The sequence below is a fragment of the Polypterus senegalus genome, chromosome 2 (genome assembly GCF_016835505.1).
Source record: "Polypterus senegalus isolate Bchr_013 chromosome 2, ASM1683550v1, whole genome shotgun sequence".
Classification (NCBI taxonomy): Eukaryota; Metazoa; Chordata; class Cladistia; order Polypteriformes; family Polypteridae; genus Polypterus; species Polypterus senegalus.
Genome location: NC_053155.1, coordinates 37,836,412 through 37,857,571, shown reverse-complemented (window position 1 = coordinate 37,857,571; position 21,160 = coordinate 37,836,412).

Here is a 21,160-nt window from a genome sequence, read left to right as displayed (position 1 = left end):
ACATTTCGCCAAATGTGCTTTGTAACCATCAACATAATCAGAAAGAAACATAATGAATAGATTCTAAATATCTTGCTTGTCTTTCACCTGCATTACTGCACAGTTTTAAAAATCAGAAGTCATGTTTAGTGCTTATAACAAAAACATTCACTGAGTAATCTTGAAGATACTGATAATGAAAGATAACAAAGACAGCCAGCAAGGATTTTAAATTATTATACTAATTAAAGCTGGTTTAAAATTATTATACTGATTAAAACTGGCAGGCATGTTGGCCTTTTGAACTTCTTTTCCTATGTGGATGTGTGAGACACAGAGCTGTGCTTTTTGATCTGAAATGTGTACTCTGACTGTACATTAAATGCACAAGTGCAAGCAGTAAGGACACCTAGTTATAAGTATTCTCATCACAAATTGCAAACAAGTCTATCACAAGAGAAATTTTAATTATATCTTAAAAAATAAATTAAAAAAAAGTTCAGTCTTATCATATCATTGGTATTTGCATTATGCTGATTATTTGGGAGCTGCCTGTCTGCATGTTGCCACCTTCAAGAATGCGTATTCAGCTGGTATTACCTTTCATGCTGCTTTGTTTGAAACAGCTATCCTGCTAAGATTGCTAAATATTTTTTCTTATTTTTTTAGCCTCTCATTATCTTTCAGACACTTTAGCAGGATGTTGAAAGATGTCTAGTCAGGACTGGGATTGCAGGATAGAGGAAATGCAACATGACAAATGTCAAGAAGACAGCTAAATATTTTATTAAAAAAACAAAGCATTAGAAATTGGGTACTCAGCGGAAAATAAGGACTCCTTCTGTGGAGGACAGATTACATTGGGTTTGTCTAACCATTTAAATGAGAGCTGAGGCTGAGGAGTTTAGGAACATCTTGAAAGAGAATGGCCAGTGATAGGAGGCCAGTTCAGGAGTTCCAGAGAACATTTGAATCCTGAAATTGAGTCCCTGAGTACCCCAGAAGCCATCCTCTGGGCTTTAAAAGCAACTCCTAGTCATTGATCTAGTGAACCTGGAGTCAAACAGTGAGTTTATATCTAATAGGTACCTACTCCCAGGTAATAGGTGAAGAAGTAGTGCTTAAAGGTGGAGGTTGGTTAGGATTGGCCTGGTCACATTTCCTGGGTGCTACTCCTGACCATGGGAGGTTCGTTTGAGATATTACAAAATAAGAAGAATGATTTAATCTTTTTATTAGACTTCTTCAGCATGATTATAATGTTGTAAAAATATATGCCCAGAAAGGGGTGAGCAACCAGTTGGAGAAGGTCACCAAAACTGTGACTTTCCTGACTTTGAAAGTGAATATTAAAATTGAGTTTTATGTTCTCCCATAATGCCTCAAACCAAAGGTTTTGTTTTCCTTTTCCACTGTTATCAACAGGCCATATCTCTATTATAATTTTAATGGACTTAAAAGTATTACCATGATTTGTTTATGTTAATTAAAAACTGCTTCAATATACTGTGTCTTTAAGTTAATTTTTGCGATTCTGTATGTAAAGACCATTTGATTTCTCTGGTGACTTTAACACCATTCTGCCTCATCGACTGAGGAAAAAGCTCAAGGCTTTGAATATTGATGCCCCTACAATCTCCTGGATCATTAACTACCTGACCAACAGACAGCAGTTTGTGAGGCTGTGAGACTGTGTGTCATAAATGGTGGAGTGTAATACTGGAGAACAACTTCAGAGAACTGTTCTGTCTCCCTTCCTGTTTACCCCTCCACACAACAGACTTCCAGCACAACACTATCACTTCCCATATCCAGAAATTTTTTGATGACTTCTCCATCATAGGCTGCATTTATAATGTAGACGAGTCAGAGTACAGGAAGGTTGTGGACTCAACATCAGCAGGACAAAAGAGCTGGTGGTGGACTTCTGACATACTAAGGAGCCACTGAGTCACCATTGAAGGAGAGGATGTTAAAGTGGTGACGAGCTCCAAGTACCAGGGGTTCAAATAAACATCAAACTGGACTGGTCTGACAACAATGTGGCGCTGTACAAGATGGGCTAGAACAGACTGTACCTGCTAAGGGGACTCAGGTGTTTTGATGTGTGCAGCAGGCTGCTGGAAATGTTCTACCAGTCCATAGTGGCCAGAGTGGTGTTCTACATTGTGGTCTCCTGGAGAAGCAACCTGTGCTCAAAAGAAGCACAGTGCCTGTACAAACTTATGAAGAAAGCCTGTGCCATCACACGGCGAATCCTGGAAACACTAGAAACTGTTGTGGAAAAGAGGATGATGGCAAAAATGGACACCCCCTGCAAGAGGCAGTCTCTTGGAGGACTTTTACTAGCAGGCTCATTCCACTATGGTGTGCTAAGAAGCAACTCTGGGTGTCTTTTCTGTCCACTGCTATCAGGCAGTACAATGCTTCTTCCCAACATACTCTTTAAAGATCATTTTGAAATATCTGCACAATTTATATTTATTTATGAATTTATTGATTGATTGACTGTGTTATTTGTCCTGTGAGTCTGGATCCTTGTTTTATTAAGTGTTTGCTGCTGTATGCTTCTGAATTTCCCCTTGGGATGAATAAAGTTAATCTAATCTAACCTAAATGATGTATGGTTTAACTACAGTGGCTATATAAAGTATTCCTCCTCTTTTACATTTTTTCTTATACAACAATTAAGCACAATACAGGGTGAGTCAAAATTATGTTAATATTTGAATGGCGGAAACAATTTATTAACAAAAACATACTTCATATGTGCAAGATGACTTACAGGAATGTCTCAACCTCTTCGCCATCATGTCCAACACATGTACCATATGTGGCATATAAATTGTCCACAAATATTGTATACTAGCAAAATACCCGCGCTTCGCAGCGGAGAAGTAGTGTGTTAAAGAAGCAATGAAAAAGAAAAGGAAACATTTTGAAAATAACGTAACATGATTGTCAATGTAATTGTTTTATCACTGTTGTGAGTGATGAGTGTTGCTGTCATATATATATATATATATATAAATACATATATATATTTGCACACACACACATAAACATATATATATACATATCTATACATATACACATATATATACACACACACATATATACATATATATATATATACATACACACACACATATATAAACATATATATACATATACATACATATCTACATATATACACACACAGCTATTTCGTATCAGTGCAATACGCTGCTTGTTAAAACGGATAACTCCCGCTCTTACGTGCAAGTCTGCGTGGATATTATGAACTAAATTTTAAATAGAAGGAATTTTATTTAGTCGACAGAAATATCTTTGGTAGGAATGGTAAAAACAGACAGGAATATTATTCCTGAATAAATCAACTCAAACCTTAAACAACTTATAATATTTTGCTCTCCATAAAAATATATCCTGTCTAAATTATACAAGTTAGAAATAAAGTAAACGTTAAAAGAACAAACATTCAAATTTCTTTACTCTTATGTAATTTTATATAAAAAATAAACTTAGATTTTAAATATCCCAAAAGATTTTGCTCTCCATAAAAATATATCCTGTCAAAATTATACAAATTCAAATATGAACATGCTGCATAACAAAACCTGGAAATATAAATAAAATGTGTTCCTTTCAGCAATAACAAATCAAATCATTCAGTTGTCTTTGCTCATATGTCATTTTAGAGCTGGACGCCTGGCATCTTTTTTGGCAACAAGTTCGTTTCTGTTTGGTGTGAGGTTCTGTGTTGTGGAGATTCTCAGGATGGATTGCAGGTGCTCATCAGTGAGGCGACTCCTGTGTGCTGTTTTGTTAGTCTTTATCACTGAGAAGAGCTTCTCACACAGATATGTGCTACCAAACATGCACAAGGTTCGAGCCGCATGTAGACGGACTTTTTTTTGTTCTTCAAAGTCACCAAAGCGCCGTGCAAACTCAGTGCGCTCAGTTTATCAGCAAAGTGCGATTTGGGAACACCGTAGTGACGACTTGGTTTAACATTACTTGGCAACAGGGAAAGTGGGGCAAGTTGCACTGGTGCATTTGTGTCTCCCATAAAAGCAGCTTCACTTGAAATCACTTTGTGATTGTGCGGTAAAACGTCCGCTGAAGTGTCAGATTCTTATTTAATTCTTCTGCTTTCTGTATCTTCTGCATTGCATTCAGGTTACCCTGATGTTTTGTCTCATAGTGCCGTCTTAGATTAAATTCTGTAATTACAGCCACATTAGCTCCACAAATGAGACACACGGGTTCAGTAAACATATACTCAGCCTCCCATCGGTTTTTAAAGGCTCTATTTTCAGAATCAACTTTTCTCTTCAGCATCGTGTGAGCTAGATTCGCAATAACTTGCAGCATCATAAGCTAGACTTGATTAACGCGTAAGTGTTCGCAAGGCAGCTGAAGCGCTGCATTATGGGATCTGTAGTTTATTGTGTTACCAGCGCTTCATATACCCGGCCATTAATAACAATAATACAGTATATAAAATGATCTCGGGCGGATATAATTACATGGCCCATGTGCCCTTGAGTTTGACACATATGGACTAAATAGAACTTGAAAAGATATATTTTTCAAATGTGATCGCGCAATTCAGATAGAGTTGACGCGCACTACAGCCTGCATGCCTCAATAAGTCATCCTCCCTCGCTCTTACTTTTTACCGCTCATCTAATGAATACACTGAGTATGGCTTTACCAAAACAATCATTGATGGCGAATAAAGTATCCATTATTCGAGTATGTAGATCGGGATATATATATACATATATATATACCCGCGTATCGCAGCGAAAGTAGTGTGTTAAAAAGCTAGAAAAGAAAAGGGAACATTTTAAAAATAACGTAACATGACTGTCAATATACAGTATTTGTTTTGTGAGTGTTACTGAGTGTTGCTGTCATCAAGGATTTGATTATCATTATTTCTTTCAATCAGGTTCGTATTTGTAGGATGTGTTGTGTTCAAGTTACATTCCGTGTTTGTCAATCGTTGTAAAGATGACAGGTTTCATTCATCGATTCGTTTCTTACTGCATCAATAAACAGCTCGTCTTCTTCTTTATCTGAGACCTGACACACTGCATGCACGGGTTTTTTACACTGTCTTCCTTTAGCGGGACATTGACTTTTTCCACAGTGTGCTTTGTTTCCGCAGTAGCTGGATTTATGAATATGCTTGTATGTATCAGACGCTTCATATTTTTTGCTGCCTTTTCAATTGTGTAATTGGTTTTGTTCAGCTCTTTGGAACTGTTGCTTTTTTGCTGTGCACTGCGTCAGTTCACGTGAGCCGCTCGGTGTACATGCATCGAAGGTTCCCAGCTGTGCTGGTGCCATCTCGTGCTATGTCCATGGCTGTATTTAATGTTACCTTAGTCCTGGCACTTAAAACTTTCTCTCGCAGTTTCGCTGAGTTTGTGTCAAACACCACCCTGACCATCTCATCTTCCTCTGCATAAGCACAGTCGTTCACCCGTGAATATTTAGTGGCAGTTTGCTATTGGATTGCCGCTGACGGACGGCCTTTTATGGGCAGGCACTAAATTACAAACGCCAGCGGCAGCCTGTCTATGAACTTAATTTAAAGCTGCCTTCTCAATTATATAATGCATGTTTTCTTCAGCGCTTTTTGGAGGTCTTCCTGGTTTTCTATGTACTGCGTGATTACGGGAGGCGTGATGATGTCACACGAAACTCCCCCACGGCGTTCAAGATCATCTCCATTACAGTAAATGGAGAAAAACTGCTTCCAGTTATGACCATTACGCGTAGAATTTCGAAATGAAACCTGCCCAACTTTTGTAAGGAAGCTATAAGGAATGAACCTGCCAAATTTCAGCCTTCCACCCACACGGGAAGTTGGAGAATTAGTGATGAGTCAGTGAGTGAGTGAGTGAGTGAGTGAGTGAGTGAGTGAGTGAATGAGTGAGTGAGTGAGTGAGTGAGTGAGTGAGTGAGTGAGTGAGTGAGTGAGTGAGTGAGGGCTTTGCCTTTTATTAGTATAGATTAGTATATACATAGCAGTGCCATTAGTGTTAACATAATTTTGACTCACCCTGTATATTCAATGTGGCTTTTTTGAAAATGATCAACAGAAAATGACTCTTTAAAGCTAATAAAATAACAAAAATCTAAATTAATTACAAAAATTAATATGACACACCTCAATCATCACTGTTAAAGCCAGTTGGTTTTAGAAGTCCCATCATTAAAACAATGGAGATTGCCAGTCTAGGGTTTCGATTGATTGTAGTATGAATGTGCCTTATATGGAAAGTCCCACTTGCTTTGAATCAGTATGGTGGACTAAACTATGCAATGAAGACAAAAAAACACTCCAAGCCACTCCATGAAAAGTCGACTGGAAATTACAAAAAAATATTCAAGTGACTGAATATCCAGATACATCAGCTATTAAGAAACAGAAAGATTATAACACAGTTGTAAATCAGCTTAGACCAGACCATCCACAAAAAAAACTGAGTGTTCATGCAAGAAGATGGAGTATGGGGGGCCACCAGGAGACCTCTGAAGGAGTCATAAGTAACAGTGAATAAAAGTGGAGGAACTGTGCAGGCAGCAACTGTTGCCCGAGTGCTTTAACAGTCACAGCTTTAGGGGAGAGTGGCAAAGAAGATGCCACATGACATCTTGGCTAGAGTTTGCAAGACGGAACATCAGTGACTCTGAAGTCATCTCCAAAATGTTTCACTGTGTTGTGATCAGGAGTCTCAGACATGGCAAAAGGGCGTGAGGCCTCCAAATGTTCAACAAAAGGTACTACTCTTTCTGTCTGGAAGATGCCACACCACAGAGGGACCTAATCCCAGCTCCATTGACCCCAGAAGGAGAAGGATAATCGTTAACCTTCTGCTTGTACACATTTAAGGGGATAGAACACAACTAACAAATGATCACTAAAGTTAGTAGAAATTTACATAAAACATTAAAAATAATAACTCAATGTTACCAAAAGACAACAATAAAACATAAATTCAAACTGATACTTAACACAGCCCCTCATCTATGAGATTTTGGAGGCAGTATCATGCTGTGAAGACGCTTCTCTACTGCAGGCCCTGGAAGGCTTGTGAGGGTAAAATGAATGCAGCAAAGCACTGGGGAATTACAGAAGAAAACCTGATTTAGTCTGCAAGAAACCTGCACCTTGGGAGAAAATGTATTTTCTAGTAAGACAACAATCCCAGGTGTAATGTCAAGACTACTCTGGAATGGCTTAAAGACAACATTAATGTCCTGGAGTAGCCAAGTCCTGATGCTAAAGAGATGAATGCAGTAGCATTTGCCTTCGTATCCCTGTCTGTCTATCCATCTATCTTTAACTTTCCCATAAATACCATAATTTTTTACTTTATACTCCGATTTTTCATTTTTTGCACCCTTTTTTGTTTTTCAGATTTTCATTTTCAAGACTACTAATGCAATGTAACTTAATGAGTTATTAAATGGCTATTACCTCTCTTTTTTCAATTGAATTGTACCTTTGTAATATTACATTTTGTATGTGTTTATCTCTGAGGGGGTTAAACTTAAGTTTGTCTGGTTAGTGCTCCCTTATATGATTTTTGTAGTCTGCATTCATCTCAAATGCCTTTAACACAATTAGACAACTACTAGCAACTATACTTTTTAACTTTCTGTCTCTAGCCTTTAATTCCTTTGCACCCTCTTATGAGGTTTCCTACCGACAGACTAAGTTTCCCTTTCTGTAGCAGATTAAATGTGTCAGTTATGTCTAGTTATATTGTTGTACCCACCTGCTTCACAAGGACAATAATTATCCCTGTGCCCAAGAAAACAAAAATGTATTGTCTGAATGACTATAGACCGCTGGCACTCACTCCATTCGAGATGAAGAGCTTTGAGGAACTAGTGTTGGGATACATTAAAAATAATATTCCATATAAGAATGAGTACATTCGTGGTGATGCGGGTTCTGCTCCATGCTCCCACCTTACTTCTGGGTGCATTTTGAACCCAACTCAATCTGTAATTTAACCGGATGAGCTGGTCTGATGGGGACAAATCAAACCTGAGCAAGGGGATGATGTAAAGATGCAAAGGTGCTTTTATTAAAACAAATCCAATTAGTATCCAATGTGTAGTGCTTGAAAATGGTCAATAAATAAGGAGGTTAAAATAATCCAAATAAATAAATCCTTTAAAACGAGGTTAAAAACAATGGCTGAAGCTTTTAGCTGGCGGCTCCCCTGCTTTTCTCATACGGACCCACCGGCAGGCCTTCCATCCCCTGGCTCCATACCGCTTCTACCAGACCAAGACTCAGGTGCCCCAGCAACCAGGGCGCTCACGCTGGGCATCACTCTCCCAAGCCTCACTGACTTCTGCTGCCTTCCACAGCCTTAGGCGGCAAGCCAACCACCTTTTTGGTCACTCCAGTTCCTGGAGATCACTCACCTGGAGCAACCATTTCCTGCTGCCACCACAGAGTGTCAGTCATACACTCCTGCTGAGGGGCTCTCCTTCCAGCTGCCTGCATCCACCAACAATCCTGCTTTCGCTCGCTCACTCACTCCCACACCAGGGGCCTCATACATAACGCCATGTGTAGAATTCACACTAAAACATGGCATACGGACAAAAGCGGAAATGTTCGTACTCACAAAAAAATCCAGATGCATAAATGTGTGCGTTCACCAACTTCCACGCTCTTCCGCAACATAAATCCCGGTCTGCGTGAAAAGTAACGAATGTGCACGCGCCTACCGCCCCATTCAAACTCCTCTCAGAATAACACCTCTTTGCATATGCAAATCAATATAAATAGCCCCTTATGTTTTGCATTCTGTGAAAAGACAATTGCAAAAGCACGGAGGGAAATAAAAGAATTTCAGGGAATACCAAGTGGAGGCAAGGAAAAACGTACTATTTCAACAAAAGGAAGTTGATCGAGTGACATAGAGTGTTGGAGAAACTTGAAAGCAAAAGTTCACAAAGTCGCACAGTGCCTGAAATAAAAAAAGAAGTTGTCAGATATCAAAGTCACCATGAAAAGGCGAGTCATAGCCCACCATCTGAGCGTCATATGAAGGGTACAGAGAAAAGAAAAAAAAATAGGGACATAGTGGGGAAAAAAGCTCGAAATGTCAACTTTAATCTTGAAATTTCCACTTTAATCACATACAGTAGTTTATTTTCTAAATAAAGTAGAACATCATAAACTTCATCTTAAAATCATGTAATTAACTAGTTTCTTAAATACCATCATAACTAAAGTAGCACGTTAAATGCTTTGTTTTGTTATATGTTTTTCTATGTGCCCTGTGTGTGTAAATCACTACGTGCTTCTTAAATGGGCTTTCTCTTCCTGTGACAGGACACAGAATACATTTCATTCATGATTTCACTGCTTGCTGAACAATTTAAATGCAATGTATACTTGATATCATTTTCATGATGATAGGAAATAAAGCATGTTATTAAACATGGGAACACGGTGGCACAGTGATAGTGACAAGCTGGCGCCTTGTCCAGAGATTGTTCCTACCTCAGGCAAGATGCTTGCTGCACCGTGCACGACCTTCAATAGAAATAATTTATTGCAGCAGTACTGTCTCTTTCAAATGTACTAACCCCTATAAAATGAATAGACTCGACACATTTAAAAAGGTTTGGGGCAGCCACCCATAAATTAATCCTGGCTGCAAAAGGATTTTAATTAGTACTGAGATGTTCTCAGTATTGAGTCCAAAACAAAACTGCTGAGGGTTTGCAAAGATTGAGGCTTTAAGGGATCAGACAGGAAGTGACGTAAGGGAGCCGGAAGTGATGTTCTTCTGATGTCAGATTGTGTGCCAGAAGTGATATTCTTCTGGACGCCGGAACTGGAAGTGACATTCATCTGGGTGCCAAGAACTCATCTGCTCTGAATCAAACAGGTCTTCAGAGATAATAGGAGAAGGTTTAGTGCACCCCGCCACCCCCTGGCCTGGCGTGGAATTATCTTCACTTGGTTCATATAACATCCTCCTATTCACACGTGTGTCACATGCCCCCCCCCATCCCAGACCCATTGGGTTGGACGTATCTTTCTGAGAAGTTGTGGCATCGAGAAAGGGTATCGGCATTGGCTTGCAGTACACCACGGCGATAAACGACCGAATACTTATAAGGCTGTAGATCCAAAAACCACCTTGTTACGCGTGGATTGGACTCCTTATGCAAGGCCATTCACTGTAATGGTGCATGGTCTGTCACAGGAGTAAAGTCACGCTCCAAGAGGTAATATCTCAGCTGAGTAATTGCCCACTTAATAGCCAAAGCTTCCCGTTCCACTGCCGCATACCTGGTTTCATGATCCAGCAGTTTTACGGCTCAGGTACATAATGGGGTGTTCAACTCCATCGACACTTTGGCTGAGCATGGCTCCAAGACCTGTGTCCGAAGCGTCCATCTAGAGGATGAAAGACATAGAAAAGTCAGGCGCTTTCAATATAGGAGCTGATTTAAGGGCCATTTTCAGGTCACTGAATGCAGCCTCTGACTTCTCATCACATACCATGTGATTAGGTCTCCCCTTCTTTGTGAGGTTTGTCAAGGGTGTTGCTCTCTCAGAAAACCGTAGTAACCCACTAAGCCGAGAAAGGCCTGAACCTGCCTCTTGTTTGTCAGATGGGGCCATTTTAAAATGGCATCTATTTTAGAACACTGTGGTCTCACCATACCTCGGCCCACTAGATAGCCTAAATATTTGGCTTCGACTAACCCAACGTAGCATTTCTTCGGAATAATACGAAGACCAGCTTTTGCTAGTGACTGCAATACAGCTCGAACCTGCTTCAAGTGTTCCTTCCAGGTGCTGGAATAGATGGCAACGGCATCCAAGTAGGCAGCACTATATGAATTATGAGGATGGAGCACTTTGTCCACCAGACGTTGGAATGTCACAGGTGCCCCATGCAATCCAAATGGGAGAACACGATAGTGCCAGTGCCCACTAGAGGTATTAAATGCTGTCTTTTCCTTAGCGGAGTCCATTAGTGGAACTTGACAGTACCCCTTAGTCATATCTAATGTAGTCAAGAATTTGGCATTACTTAGCCGTTCGAGGAGGTCGTCCACTCACGGCATCATATAGGCATCGAATTGGGAGACTTGGTTAAGCCAACGGAAGTCATTGCAGAACCAACTTCCATCGGGCTTACTGACTATGACAATAGGACTAGACTAGGGACTATAATGCTCCTCAATCACACCAAGGTCCAGCATTCGTCTGATCTCCAGGTCCACTTCAGCCTTTTTTGCCTCTGGAATTCTGTACGGGCGTTCTCGGACTATAACCCCAGGTTTCGTCACATTGTCATGCACAACCAGGGAGGATTTTCACTTACTACCTCAGGGACAAACAGGATAACTACTTCGAGTTCCTGTCATTGTTGGCGAGTCAGATTATCTCAGAAATTAAGGTGTAATTTATGAGCGAAGAGAGAGCGGGGCTGTCCGGAGGAGGGCTCGAAATCCCTGTCCTTCCACGGTTTCAGCAAATTGTCATGATAAATTCTCTCGCTGGCATGACGATTTGGTTGTTTCACCAAATAATCGACCAGTCCCTTCCTCTCCTTAATTTCATAGGGGCCTTGCCAACGAGCCAGTAATTTGGAATGTGAGGTAGGAACTAAAACCATGATTGGATCTCCTGGGGGGAACCACGGTTATAGCATCGGACCTGGGCTGCTTGTGCCTTTTCCATGTGCGTTTTGACTATAGGTCTAATCTTCTCAAATCCATTGCGTAATTGCGAGATATATTCCAATATACTTGTTGACAGGAGGGCTTCTTCCACCCAGCCTTCTTTTAAAATGTCTAATATGCTCTTGGATTGTCATCCATATAGTAATTCAAAAGGTGAGAAGCCCATGAAGGCTTGTGGGACTTCCCGATATGCAAAAAGGATGGGGGGGGTGGGGGTGAGTTGAGCTGATCCCAGTTCCTTCCGTCCTCGTTGACTACCTTACATAACATTTGTTTGAGAGTTTGATTAAATACAATACAGTTTATTTTTGTATAGCCCAAAATCACACAGGAAGTGCCACAATGGGCTTTAACAGGCCCTGCCTTTTGACAGCCCCCCAGCCTTGACTCTCTGCGAAGACAAGGAAAAACTCCCAAAAAAACCTTGTAGGGAAAAATGGAAGAAACCTTGGGAAAGGCAGTTCAAAGAGAGACCCCTTTCCAGGTAGGTTGGGCATGCAGTGGGTGTCAAAAGAAGGGGGTCAATATAATACAATACACAGAACAGAACAAATCCTCAATACAGCATAAAAATGATTGAACCTCTCTACAAGACAGTCGGTTTCAGGATGATATACCGAGGTTTTGAAATGTTTTATTTGAAGGAGCTTCACAGTCTCCCTGAACGTCTGCGATGTAAAAGGCGTCCCTTGATCCGTCAGGATTTCTTTAGGGATGCCGAGTCGCACAAAGATCCCTACTAATTCCCGTGCGATAGCTTTTGAAGTAGCTGAGCGCAGTGGAACAGCTTCCGGATACTGGGTAGCATAATCTACCAGGACTATGATATATTTATGACCTCTGGCTGAGGGTTCTAGGGGTCCTACCAGGTCGACCCCAAAATGCTCTAAAGTGACATCTATTAAGGGTAAAGGAACTAGAGGAGCACAGTCCCTCCTAGGAATCTGCCTCAATTGATACTCTGGACAGGATGTACAAAAGCAGCGGTCCTCCTCATTAATCCTGGGCCAAAAGAATCGGAGCTTAATCTGCTCGTGTTTTTTCAGGTGCCAAATGGGCTCCCAGAAGATGGGTATGTGCTAGTTCACAGACTTGTCACCAGTAAGTCAATGGCACTAACAACAGTGACCTTATCTCTCCCTCATGTTCTGCCACCCGGTACAACAGGTCATTATTTAACACAAAGTGAGGACCTTGTGACATCTGATGTAATGTGCGTTGGCCATCAATCAGAAAGAGTGCATTCTTTGCAAACTTAACACTAGAATTACCAGAGCCTACAAAAAAACTCGTAGATCCATCCCACCTTAAATCGCTACTTAAATTCGTCCGTACCTCTCCCAGCGTATTTTGTCCTGTTAATGTGCAGATTAAGAGCAGCAAGCAGCCGACTATTCCACCCCCCAACGTCGCAGAACATGCACGAACTTCTCACAACTCATGCCTTGATTGATTATATGGGAGTGAAGTGGAGTGGAAAGAATAGATCGTTATTTGGAACACACACATTTCATGTGTGTTCCGTTTCTACAGTAATCTGTGTAAACACATTGTTAAAATAGAAACTTTTTCATATTTTAGTAATAAATGTTACAAAATGTAGATATAAACTATAGAATATGTTTGGGCTAATTTCCAAAGATCAAATAAACACTTTCACAAAAGGTTCAAGAACAACACAGCAGCTCCTGTGGTGTAGCGTAAGATTTGCTTTTTGTTGCATGTCTACCATGCCTCAGAGACTTGAGTTCGATTCCCCATTAGGGAGGAACTGTTATTATTTTTTTCTTTTTAACCTCAAACGGACATAAAATTTATAAATTGGTATGCACTGTCAGTTAATGAGATCATTATATTTTCATGTGGGGTTCTCCTTTTAAAATATTTTTTAACAATTGAGACTGCAATTAACATGAACATGTGTCCTTATAACTGTTATTTTTAAGATCAATTTTTCCAGGCAGGGCATGGAGCAACAAAGCGCAGGCCACCTGCTCCGCTATTTGATGGCTCAATTGTTTATGTGGTTATAGCCAACTAACCACCTTAGCCCATAAAGCCATTGCCTGTTTTTTCGCTGCTTTAGCAAGTGTAAATGTCTAAGCCATTAGGTTTTTCACCTGCCAGCCTGGGTTACTCCCACCTTTATCAAAAGGCTTGCCTTTTGAGGTATATTTAGGGCCAGTCCCCATACTCGGGAGACAGGATGATGAGTAGAAGCATACTCAACCTTTCCCTGACACGCCCGACCGACCCCCACTCAGTAATTCGGGAGCAGTACTTACCCATCTGACTTTTCTTGTGTTGTCTATGTTTTGGTCTGACTTCCATTCTCTCCAGGAGGTCATCATCCTGCTGACTACGCCACTGTAAAATGAATAGACTCGACACACTTAAAAAGGTTTGGGGCAGCCACTCGTATATTATTCCTGGCTGCAAAAGACTTTTAAATAGTACAGAGATATTCTCAGTATGGTGTTCAAAACAGAACTGCTGACGGTTTGCAAAGATGGTGGCTTTAAGGGATCAGACAGGAAGTGACGTAAGGGAACCAGAAGTGATGTTCTACTGATTGTGTGCCAGAAGTGATATTTTTCTGGGCGCCATCACCGGAAGTGACATTCTTCTGGGCGCCGGAACTGGAAGTGACATCATCTGCTCTGAATCAAATAGGTTTTCCCGTGGCTGGTCTGCAGAGATAACAGGAGAAGGTTTAGTGCACCTTGCCACCCCCTGGCCTGGCGGGGAATTACCTTTGCTTAGTCCATACAACGTTCTCCTATTCGCACGTATTTGACACCACCAATTCATGTCCTTCCTTTTCTTTCCCCAAATACCCAATCGCCACACAATCAGCTCTGTAATAGAATTAAATTCATCTGTAAGCTGAGAACACCGAAATTTCAAAACTTTTAAGGAACGTTGAAATATCTTCGCAGTACAAGTTTAATTATTCTATCAATCTATCCTTCCAGTGTCGCGGCAGCCCCAGCAAGAATACAGCGCAAGGCAGGAACAATCCCTGAACTGCCAGCTCTTTGCTAGCGCTGCGACACCGTGTCCTCACAATTAATTATTAAAATTATATACATTATTTAAATGATGTTAACATTTTATCTGTATAGCAGTTCAACAGACAGCATGGCTGAGGCAGCGTGTGCTTGATGCTGTATACCGATGATTCTCTTTCCGATCAGCTGTTGTAGAGCTGTGATTCCACACTCAGAAACACTGATATAAATTCTCCGTGTGGTCCAGTGAGAGTAATATGGAAAAGATGATCCACTGTGACAACCCCTAACGGGAACAGCTGAAAGAAGAAGAAGAAGCTGCAGTGAGAGTAACAACACTAAAGCAGCTATGATATTTGGAATAGTTTGGCCATTCTGTGGACCATTATATTAATGCAGGTTAATTACAATCAGATGCCTTAAAGTAATAAACAATATGTGGTTAATTTCAGTGTATTTGATAAAGCTGTGTCAGAGATTTGGATCTAAAAAAGAAAGGGAAACCACACTGGAACAAAAGCACTGCTTTGACACTGGGTACCGCTAGTTTGCAAAACCGAGCGGACAACTTGCACGTGTCAGGGTTTGAGCTAGCATGAAAATGTGCGCGGGAATATGGAACATTTTTGTGCATATGCACTGTTTATACATGAGGCCCCAGCTCTCTGCCTTCTTCTTTTTCTTCTTTCCATTAACCTCTGTTCTCTTTCTTTGTTCTTTCCTCCACACTCACGCTTCTCATATTTATAATAGGGAAGTGGCACAGACATTGGTAATCATGCACCTGTGCACATCACTGCCGAAACGCCCATGCCCATATCGTGCCCAGGAACAGCTCCGGCCACATTACTATGCCCCCTACTCAGCCATCCTGTAAAGAAGTTTTTCTTACTGCCAAATTCTGGAAAATGGTACAGGACCATTATCATTCGCACCAGTAGATTTAGTGATAGTTTCTACTCATGTGCCATTATGATATGGAACAATCAATCATAAGAACTGTATACTGATGCCAGGGCGTAGCCCAATGGAGGTACATCCAGATCAATCAGAAGTCTTACAAAGTAGTGATTACTAATCTAAATAGCTTCTTCTGGTGGCCCCAAGGAACTCAACCAGGCTGCCCCATGGAACTACAATACCCATTATGCCTTGCAGGTATCTGTGTGGGAATCCTACTCTGGATGTGCTGACATCTAGCGTATTGGGGAAGCCACCGCTCAGGATACATTGTCTCCCCTTGTTCCTTTATTATATTGGTCTCCTGGCCGGGTAATGAACCATGCCCTGTCCCGGTCGGTATATATATACTACTATATATATAATAGCAGACCACGTGTGCTTCACTGCAGTTGCTGTAGTTGGAATAATTATGTATCTACATGCGACTTATAGAGCTTCTTTATATACAACATTTTTGGTTTGTCCTCCTGGAGCCAAAATATATAATTTTTTTCTATGACTAATTCGTGAACATGCTACATAAAAAATAGAAACGGGAAAAATGACAACACTGCCGGGAACAACAGTAAATGAGATAAAGTAAAAGTCTACAAAACACTAAAGTACAAAAATGAAGTAGAAAGTAACAGTAAACCGCAACACCCCGGGAACACCGGCACACCACGTCTACTAAACACTAAAAAACAATAAGTAGAAACACTAAAGGAAAAAATACTATTCAGTAAGTACTGCGTCTAGTAAACAGTAAATCAGTAAAGGAGAGAGGACTAAACACTAAGAAAAAAGAACGGCAAGATCGCGTCAGCTACGGAGCTCAGCTCGGAGTGAAATGAAGTGAATGAAATGACGTGAATGGGAGGGGAGATGATCATGTGACTCCCCCACCAGCCTTAACTCTCCATCCCTCCACAAACACACAAACACAGTCTCTCGGATCCCTACTGTCCTTTATATGTAAAAGGTTTTCCTTTATCTAACAATCGATGTGCATATCACAGAGTCCAAAACAGAACTGCTATAGTAGCCTAAGATGGAGGCTTTAAAGGTCTTGAGAGGAACTGATTTCATCAAAGGGGCTGGAACCAGAAGTGATGTCACCAAAGGGCCGGCTTCGGAAGTGACGTCATCAAAGGGGTCGGCTTCGGAAGTGAAGTCTTCAGAGGTGCTGGAACCTTGCAGGATTTCCCGGGAAAGGTCTGTAGGGAACTGAGAAAGACAGTCAGTGCACTCCGCCACCCCCTGGTTGGATATTTTATTACAATTACTCGAGCCCTTTAGCTGCCTCCTACAAGGACTCCCCCCCACCCCCCCAGCCCAGACCCATCGGGTCGGGCGTCCTTGTAGCCATTAATGGTTATAAACTCCTTGCCCTGTTTGATTCTGGCAGCAACATTTCCATTGTTGATTGCCGATATGTTTTACCGCGACAGAGAATTAAAAAAAAGACCAGTATTAAATGTATTCACGGAGACATCCGGATGTACAACACCGCCCTATGTTTCGTGAGTCAGGGAGGAATACTAAAAAAACATCCCATGGCGATCCACCCTAATCCTCCCTTCTCAGCGATTCTAGGACAGGACTGGTCAGAAAATAAATGCAGTAAACTATTGACTACTCCTGATAAAAACTTAGGCCTTGTTGTAGATAGGGATAACTCGTCTCAAGCTGTCTCCACGCCGTGTACACAGCCGGCGGAGAGAACTACGGAAGCCCACGAGGAGGACGCGGAGATTCCTGGTCCGTCGCTGGCGAATACGTCATCCACCCGCGCCTCGACGAGTCTGGAGGAATCCCCTCCCCTTGAGGTCAGACTGGACCCTCTCTCCGACATTTACTTTCAGTTCAAACAAACACCGGCTTCTTTTAAAAGGGAGCAGTGGAACGATGACTCCCTAAAATTGGCAAAAAATGCAGTAGTCCTGGTCAACGGCCAAGGCACACACCTGCCCATGCCACAAGGACCTCACTTTGTAATAGAAAATGATCTATTATATCGGATCGCGGAACATAGAGCGGAGGTTCAGAAACTGTTGTTAATTCCACGAATTTACCGGCGGCAGGTTTGTGAATTAGCTCACGCCCACCTCCTTGGAGGCCATTTAGGCTCCGAAAAAACTAGAGCGGATTAAGCTCAGATTTTATTGGAATTAACGAGCATGTTCGCTGTTTTTGTATTTCTTGTCCAGAATGTCAACTGCGGCAAATTCCTAAGAAGGACCTCTCGTTCCCCTTCCCTTAGTTGATGTCCCCTTTGAACGAATCGGGGTCAATATTGTAGGACCCTTGGAGCCCTCAGCCCGAGGACATAAATATATATTAGTCCTTGTGGATTATGTGACCCGATATCCAGAAGATGTTCCCTTGCGCTCAGCTACATCTAAAGCAATCGCAAGGGAACTAGTAGGAGTATTTGCGCGTGTTGGTATTCCTAAAGAAGTACTAACGGACCAAGGAACACCTTTTTCCTTGGAGACGTTCAGGGAAACGGCCAAGTTACTAATAAATAAAGTACTTAAAGACCGCGGTGTATCATCCTCAAACCGACAGTCTAGTGGAGAGGTTTAATCAGACTCTCAAGCAGATGCTTCGCAAGGTGGTCAGCAGGGATGGGAGGAATTGGGATAAACTCCTCCCCCTCGTTCTCTTTGGCTATCGGGAAGTCCCACAAGCCTCTATGGGGTTCTCTCCTTTTGAATTGTTATACAGACGACAACCCCAAGGTATATTGGATATTTTGAAAGAATGTTGGGAAGGAGAGGCTCTTCACTGTACAAATATTTTGGAATATATTGCACAGTTACGCGACAGATTTGTGAAAATTCGACCTATTTTAAAAAGTCATATGGAAGAGGCACAAGCAGCACAGGCCTGTTATTACGATTGTGGCACGACACTCCGAGAATTCCAGCCAGGGGATTGTGTCATGGTATTAATTCCCACCTCTCATTCTATATTAATCGCCCATTGGCAAGGCCCTTATGAAATTAAGGAGAGAAAAGGGTTGGTCGACTATTTGGTGAAACAACCCAATCATAGACCAACTGAGCGGGTTTATCATGTGAACTTGCTGAAGCCGTGGAAGGAGAGGGAGCCAGATCCCTCCTCTGCTCAGCCCTGCTCATTCTTTGCTCACATAGACACCCTTAATTTCGGCGAGGAATTAACCTATAGACAAAGACGGGAGCTGGAATCAGCCATCCTGTCTGTCTCAGAGGTGGTGAGTGAAAAACCCAGACGGACCTCTCTGATTGTGCACGACATAGTGACTGAACCAGGGGTTATAGTCCGAGAGCGCCCCTACAGACTTCCTGAGGCAAAGAAAGCAGAAGTGGAGCTGGAAATCAAGCGGATGCTGGAACTAGGAGTGACTGAGGAAAGTTATACTCCCGGGTCCAGCCCAATTGTCTTGGTTAGTAAGCCTGATGGCAGTTGGAGGTTTTGCAATGACTTCCGTCGGCTTAACCAGGTCTCCCTTTTTAATGCTTATCCCATGCCTCGTGTAGATGACCTCCTCGAGAGACTTGTACAAGCTGAATTTTTGACCACACTTGACATGACAAAAGGGTACTGGCAGATTCCTTTAACGGACTCCATGAAGGTCAAGACCACGTTCAGCACTCCTAGCGGACACTGGCAGTATTGTGTTCTTCTATTCGGGTTGCACGGGGCTCCTGCAACTTTCCAGCGTCTGGTGGACAAGGTGCTCCGACCCCAATGCGAATAGTGCTGCCTATCTGGATGACGTAGTCATCTATTCCAGCACATGGAAGGAACATGTACAGCAGGTCACTGCGGTATTGCGGACACTAGGAGAAGCCAGGCTGCGTATTAATCCCAAGAAATGTTTCTTTGGATTGAAAGAAGCTGAATATTTGGGCTACCTGGTGGGTCGGGGTACTGTGAAACCACAGTGTTCAAAAATAGATGCCATTGTTAAATGGTCCCATCCGAAAACCAAGAGGCAGATCCAAGCCATTCTCGTGTTGGCCGGGTTACTACTGCTGGTTTGTACCTCAGTTTTCAGAAAGAGCGGCACCCTTGACTGATCTTACAAAGAATAGGGCTCCTAATCAAGTGGTATGCACTGACAAGGCGGACGCTGCATTTAGTGACTTAAAACAGGCTCTTACGTCAGCACCAAAATTAAAAGCTCCTAATTTTTCTCTCCCTTTTATTCTCCAGACGGACGCTTCGGACACAGGCCTGGGTGCATTGCTGAGCCAAAGCGTCAATGGTGTTGAACACCCCATCATGTACCTGAGCCGGAAACTGTTGGATCGAGAGACAAGTTATGCAGCGGTGGAAAGAGAAGCCCTTGCGATCAAATGGGTGATTACGCAGTTGAGTTACTACCTCTTGGGCCAGGAGTTCACTCTAGTGATGAATCATGCTCCTTTACAGTGGATGGCCCTTCACAAGGAATCGAATCCACTGGTCACTAGGTGGTTTCTTGACTTTCAACCTTACAAGTTTTCGCTTATTCATCATAAGGGTTCTCTCCATGCCAACGCTGATGCTCTGTCTCGTGCCCACGACCTCTTGGTGCCGGACACCCAACCCGATGGGTCTGGACTGGGGGGGGTGGGGGGTCTTGTAGGAGGCAGCTAAAGGGCTCGAGTAATTGTAATAAACCATCCGACCAGGGGGCGGCGGAGTGCGCTGACTGTCTTTCTCAGTTCCCTACAGACCTTTCCCGGGAAATCCTGCAAGGTTCCGGCACCTCTTAAGACGTCACTTCCGAAGCCGGCCCCTTTGATGACATCACTTCCGAAGCCGGCCCCTTTAATGACGTCACTTCCGAAGCTGGCCCCTTTGATGACGTCACTTCTGCTTCCAGCCCCTTTGATGACATCAGTTCCTCTCAAGACCTTTAAAGTCTTCATCTTAGGCTACTATAGCAGTTCTGTTTTGGACTCTGTAATATGAGCATCGATTGTTTGATAAAAGAAACCCTTTTGCAGCTGGGAAAAACAATATACGGGTGGCTGCCCCAAACCTTTATAATGTCTTGGACTCATTTTTATGACAATATATATATATATTGTGACAGATAGGGGGTGCTATCGCTCCCTTGAACCCCTGTCCAAGACTCCAGACACCAGATAAAAGTCCACAAGTTGACTTTATTTATCTTCCACAGTGCAGTCCACCCTCTCCTCCACAATACTCATTAACCAAACAATAATCCCTACAATAAACAATCCTTCACTCCCAGTCGCGTTGCCACCCTTCCACCCAGCTTAGCTCATCGTCTGGGAGCTCCCACAGTCCTTTTATTCTCCCTGACCCAGAAGTGTTCCCAATCCCCAGTCCATGTGATTCTTTATCACTTCCAGGGTCAGGTACAAGTTCTTTTCTTCACCCTGGAAGTACGCCACTTCTGTTGTCGCTCATTCTATGACGCTCTTCGGTCCTCCCTGCAGCTCCCTCTTGCGGTCCCTGTGGTA